The sequence below is a fragment of the Mustela nivalis genome, assembly GCF_964662115.1.
Source record: "Mustela nivalis genome assembly, chromosome: 3".
Classification (NCBI taxonomy): domain Eukaryota; kingdom Metazoa; phylum Chordata; class Mammalia; order Carnivora; family Mustelidae; genus Mustela; species Mustela nivalis.
The window spans coordinates 15,491,959-15,498,069 of NC_139022.1; positions in this window are offsets into that span (position 1 = coordinate 15,491,959).

Below are 6,111 nucleotides of genomic sequence, written 5' to 3' on the forward strand. Positions count from 1 at the left end.
TGAGACTTTAAGTTGACTTTTTTTTATCTTCAAGTCTCTCTCTCTCTCTCGATTCCCTAACTTCCCTCTCTTGCCTTCATTTCATCCTAGAACTTGTGCCCACGACTTCTTTTCTAAGTAAATATTAACCCCCTTTGACTCTGAATCTCTGGAAGATTCTCAGTTCCCTATTTTCGCTGGCACTGTGACAGGTCCTCATTTCTCCTTCCCACTCCTCTCTATTTATAGTTTTCACATTTTTTTGGCAGGTTGGCTACAGAACACTCAAAAATTGCAAAGAGAAATATTGTGTTCTGGAAATTCGTCCGAGCATTTTTTTCCAATATCGTCCTTATGCTCTTCTGATCCTCTCTTGAACTGTTGGACTAAAGCAGCTGACGCTTCCACCAGCAACCAGAGTCATCCTGTCCACTACTGTGGGAACAGAGGGTTTCCATTTGGAACTGCAGACTGAGCCTAAAGTCTGATGGCCCTTTGGTGCCAGGATAGCAGGTATGGGATGGGTGGGACATGGAGGACAAGCATCATGGTAGAGGTCTCCATTCGACCAGGAAAGCTCACAATGAGCCAACAGGTCCATTTCAACATCTTCTGTATTTTCCTTATAACCTGTTTCATTCCAGAGTGGATTTGAGATCATTTAATTTGATTCTTAAATATTTTCCATTCCAACCGGAAACAGACTCATTCTAGAGGCTCCCAAATTCTGCCTCATCTTCCTAATCAGTTAGTACCCCAAATTGGGTATGATAGTGCCAGAACATTCTTCCATGTGTATTTTATAACAGACTAGTATTTTATTAGTTTTTTTTCAAACTAATAAGAATAAGGGTAACTTTTTTTTTTTTAAAGCATAGGCAAAATCACGAAATACATTGAAATGAACCTAAAAGATTATAGTGTCTTCCAAGGGAAAACACGTGTTGTCTCATGTAACCTTCTGGGATGACCAATTCTATGGGATATTCTGTGCCTTTCTTGTCTTTGAGCTATTTTGCAACTCTATAGATTGTACATAATTGATGTGGATGTAGATGATCTTGTCTAGCTATATGTAAATGAATTTTGTCCACTGGAAGTAGAGTTGACCCCTTTTCCTTTGGTAGAAGGCAGTTTTGCATTCATTTGCATTCTATTTGCATATCTATTTGCAAATATCAAAGCAAATTCGTTTAAGTATTACTGATTGTATATGTGTCTGCCTGGAGATTTTTGCTTGAAATGGTGGTAACATCTTAGTGGTTCCCGAGCTAATGAATGAATTAAACAAAATCCCTTCACGCATTCATCTCATATTTGTAAAATGGTCCTTATTTAATCTTTTCGAGAAAATGATACACTAGCAAACCATGACAAGATTCTAGTAAATGAGAAGTGCAATGAAATCAAATCGGAATGAATTTTAGAATTACCTTTAATGTGGCCCATGCTATGCCAGAGGCAGAGAATGAATGAGTCTCAAAGCCATGGCTTCTGGCCTCCAGAAGTTACAATAATATGTGTCAACATTGACATGCCTGAGAAATGCATGTGACTTTCCCATCAGGGTTTCCCCGGGGGTTCAGTTAACCTTTCTCTTCCAAGCTACCCTCTCTTGTAGTGCTATCAACTGTGCCCTTGGTTTCAGCTCCCATTCCCTAGCCAACATCTCTCCCACTGATACATGACCATCTGTTTCTTTCCTACCCACCAGGCCCGTGTAACTGACTACCTACTCATGCTATTTCACTGATATCCCACCTGTGCCTCAAAACCCAGCATGTTCAAAACTTGATTCATCGTCATTTCTGAAAGAATGGCTTATCCTCTTTTGTTTTGTTTCTTTAGAAATGATTCTACCAATGCCAGCGGCATGCACCAGAAACCAGGAAGGAATCATACAGCTGAGCCAACCTGCTGTACTTTAAAACACTTGACCACAATTCTACAGTGGATACTCAACTCTGGCTTCAAACTCCCTTGTCTCTCTGGTGAGTTTGCTTTCCCTCTAATGGATGACCGTTTCACACCTTCAAGACTTGCCTCAACAATCCCTACCCCTACCTCTTCTGAACTATGTCACCTCACTCCCAGCTCCTGTCCTAAGGATGAGGGAGCAGAAGGCAAGCTGAGGACAAAGCAGAAGCTGGCGCCCTACACCCTCTCCCCATGCCATATGTGTAACATTCCTCATGCACTCCCGGCTGCCCTAAAGGAAAAACGATTCTTAACTGATAGAGATCCCAGTCTTGCAGGACAGGAGTTTCCCTCCATCTAAAAATGTCCTAGCGACTTACAAGGAAGGAAGAAGCTTTCTCATCAATAGCCTGACTTCCAGACACCCATACCTCAGTTTCCGGAAGCCCTAACATCACCCTCCCCTCCATAAAATTGAGGGAGGCTAAGGGGGAGGGAAGTGTAATAAAACTGCATTTCTTCTAAGCCCAAAGCCCACTGACAAGGATGTGTGATAGGAGGAATGTAACATATCTCCAGGAAACTCCCAGCTGTCTTCATGCTTTCCCTCATTAGAGGCAAAAACAGCCTTGACTTGACAATAACCAGGTCTCCCTTATCCTGAAATTCTTCTTTAGCATATGACAGTCCTTCTGGACACCCCCTTTGTCCTCACCTTCCTCAGCTCCCAGTCAACCATGCCTCTGTCTGAGCAGCTCTTTCTGACCCTGGGTCCTGTCCCTGTGTTTTAATAAAACCACCATTTGCACCTAAGACGTCTCAAGAATCCTTTCTTGGTCATCGGCTCTGGACCTCACCCCACCAAACCTCACCTGTGTTCCAAAACTTCATCACTAGTGTCACACTTCAAGAAAATAAAAGCCCCTTGTGCAGGAATTCCCTTATCTTACCACCACCCAATCAAATCTATACCTACATTTGTATCCATTTTTAATTTGTTTTTAGACATTTACTCAACAAATATTTAGTCGGTACCTACTGTGTGCTACACACTGCCCTGAGTGTTTGTAAATCTGTGGTGAACGACACAGAAAAGTCCCTGGCATCATGGAATTTACATGGTAATTGGAGAAATGTACAAGAAACACAGAAAGAGTTGAAGACAGAGCAGGTTTATTGAGAAGAGCAGACATCCCCAGCTGGGGTTTGTTCTTCCTTGTGCCTGAGATTTGTTCCCTCCAACCCTCTCCAGGACTCCACTCCCAGGGTCAATATCAAGTTCTTGTCCCAATGGATCCTTCCAGTCAGAATACAAATGACCTTTTTCTTAAAAACAAAAGGTAAAAGCCCAAAACAAAGACTTCCTTTAACCTTCGACCTTCCTATAACAACCTCCATATTTCTCTCCCCACCTCATTCCCAGCATAGCTTGTAAAATATTTGTCTACACCTGTGGGTGTAGGGTACCGTGTCCCCAAGGGTAGTTGAAAAATCTCTATAAAGAATCCTTATGTGCAGATCATTTTAAGGGAGTCCATTTCCAGATCCAAACTCCATGTGTGCTCTGTAGGATAGGTCATATGCCCATTCTTGGGTCTGATATCAGGATACTCCTCTACTTCCTGGAAGATCAAGACACTCCTCTCAGATCTTATTAGAGTGTAGGACTTGGGCTGATACCAAAGTTGAAATACCAGTTTTGTTTCAAATAATGCCCTTCTGTGGGCAGTCCTGGGGCTCTGCCTTTAGAGCTTCCTCTCCTTATTAAGGGTAAAGGTTAACATCGGAAAGGGGATTAGGGCAGATGTTGGAAGTGCTCTGACATCAGAATAACAATCAGTTTTGGTTAGTGACACTCATTCCTTCATATTTAAATTAAACTACATATTTTTAGGGACATAATAGGAAAAAGCACAAGTAAGGATTTTAATGGTTTCATTCCATTCCAGTGTGGTTTGGGAAATAAAATAACAGGAAATGAGACTGTTCTGCTTTAAAAAAAAAAAACAACTTGTAGCAGGCAAATGTTATTCCAATGAAGTCGATCCTTTCTTATCTCATTTTCTTTTTAAAGATTTATTTATTTATTTGGTAGACACACACACACACACAGAGAACACAAGTAGGGAGAGCGGGGGAGGGAGAAGCAGGCTTCCTGCTGATCAGGAATGTGGGCCTTCATCCCAGGCCCCTGGGATCATGACCTGAGCCAAAGGCAGCTGCTTAGTGACTGAGCCACCCAGGTGCCCTCTATCTCATTTTTTAAATGTTTAATATTTTCAAAACCTAGTTAATAAAATATACATATATTGTGATGAAAAGTTTATGATTAAAAAGTTTCAGATGTCAACTTAAAAATGTGCAAGGTGTGTGAATTCTCATAGGTGGTCCATGCACCGAATACGCCTATCACTAGCAAACGTGGATGTACTCGGTGTCTCTAGGTTCCCGCTTCCTTAGTGCCCTCTTCCCAGCTCCCACCTACCCTTGGCAGTCTTTTATCTCCCTGTGGTAAAGCCTGTCACACTGCATCATGGACATGCCCGTTTTCCACCTGAGAAGAGAAAAGGGACAATGAGGGCCCCCAGCATTTGCAGCTCTAGTGCAGGCCCCATGCCTGGCTTACAGGAAATGCCAGATCATGGAGACAAACGGAGATCATCCTCTGGCTAAAACCAGCTCTTCTTTGCCTATCGCAGGATCTGGATCAATAAAAGCAGCCAGTTATTATTGCTGTTTTTCTAGGGATTTTTACCCCATATATTTCCTAGGTCTTTACTCTTTTTGTAGCACTTTAATTCAGGCTTCAACCACTTCCTAGTCAGATCAGGTGAAATCATTTTCCTTTCCATACGTTTGATGTATTTCACATCTAGTAATTCTTTTTTTAAAGATATTATTTACCCATTTGACAGATAGATCACAAGTAGGTAGAGAGGGAGGCCGAGAGAGAGGGGGGAAGCAGGCTCCCCGATGAGCAGAGAGCCCATGTGGGGCTCCATCCCAGGACCCTGAATTCATGACCTGAATCAAAGGCAGTGGCCTAAACCACTGAGCCACCCAGGAGCCCACATAATTGGTAATTTTTAACCAAAGTGGATTTGCTGCAACAAATAGTTCCTTCTTCTTCAAATATAAATATATAAATAAAGTGATCAAGTCACTTGCATGTCTTAGGAGAATGTCATACCTTTAGTAGCAAACTTGAAATCTTGGCCATTGGTTTTGATTTTTGTTTTGGTTAGATTTGGTTCGGTTTTTGTCATTTTAAAAATCCCTCCAGCCCTTGGCTCTGTCTGACCTGATTACTTTCAGCTGTTTCTGCAACAAAATTGTCCGGGCAGCGAAAACTCTCATTTTTTACAGTGGCGCCCCCTTCTGAACACTTTCTTAATAAAAAGTTTTTTTTTGTTTGTTTGTTTTTGTTTTTGGCTATGGTAAATGTGGAACAACCATGAGGTATTTCAAAGAGGTGAACCACAGATAAATTTCTCTAAGGGTGGGGTGAGGGTTACTCAAAAAGGAACTTGACAAGGCTTTTAAAGATATCGACAATCATTATAACATAACATGACTGATTGTTACCGCGCTCCTATCTGGGCAAACACTTGTTGGCTTCCATGAAAGACTAACATAGTTGAGATGGTTCTAGCGGCCTTCTAGCACAGGGTCTCATGAGGCAGAGATTCTAGCCACTGGCTGTGAAAGGCATGAGGCCTGTTAGTGATTCTTTTTTTTCCTCTGCAGAATAGGTCTTTCTACATTCCAGGTCCTTTCTACCCCAATAAATAATGTGGTGATTCTCTCAGTGAGTTGGACTATTGGTTTAAACAGCCAACTGTCTCTTTAAAAGGACTTTTGTTTAAATTCTTTAAGAAAAAGTCCTTTCAAAAAAATCTTTTTTCTTTATTTTTTATCCCATATGTTTACTCTGATCGTGGAACTTTGTCATTTTGACCTTCTCTGCTGGTTAAAATATTCTTCATCATCAGCACATACTGCTCTCCTCTCGTGGTGGTCTCTCCGGAAGGGGTCTTCTCTAGTTCTTCTAGCAGGTGATGGGAACTTCCCCTCTACCCCTGTTGCCAGACCAGCCTTACCTATCCTGCAGGGTCAGGTCAGCCTGGCCCTTTATCTGTTGTTCTCCTCTGAGTGGTTAGATTTTCATAGATCCCGTGCTTTGCTTTTGTCAGGATTTACGTGGATTATCAAAAC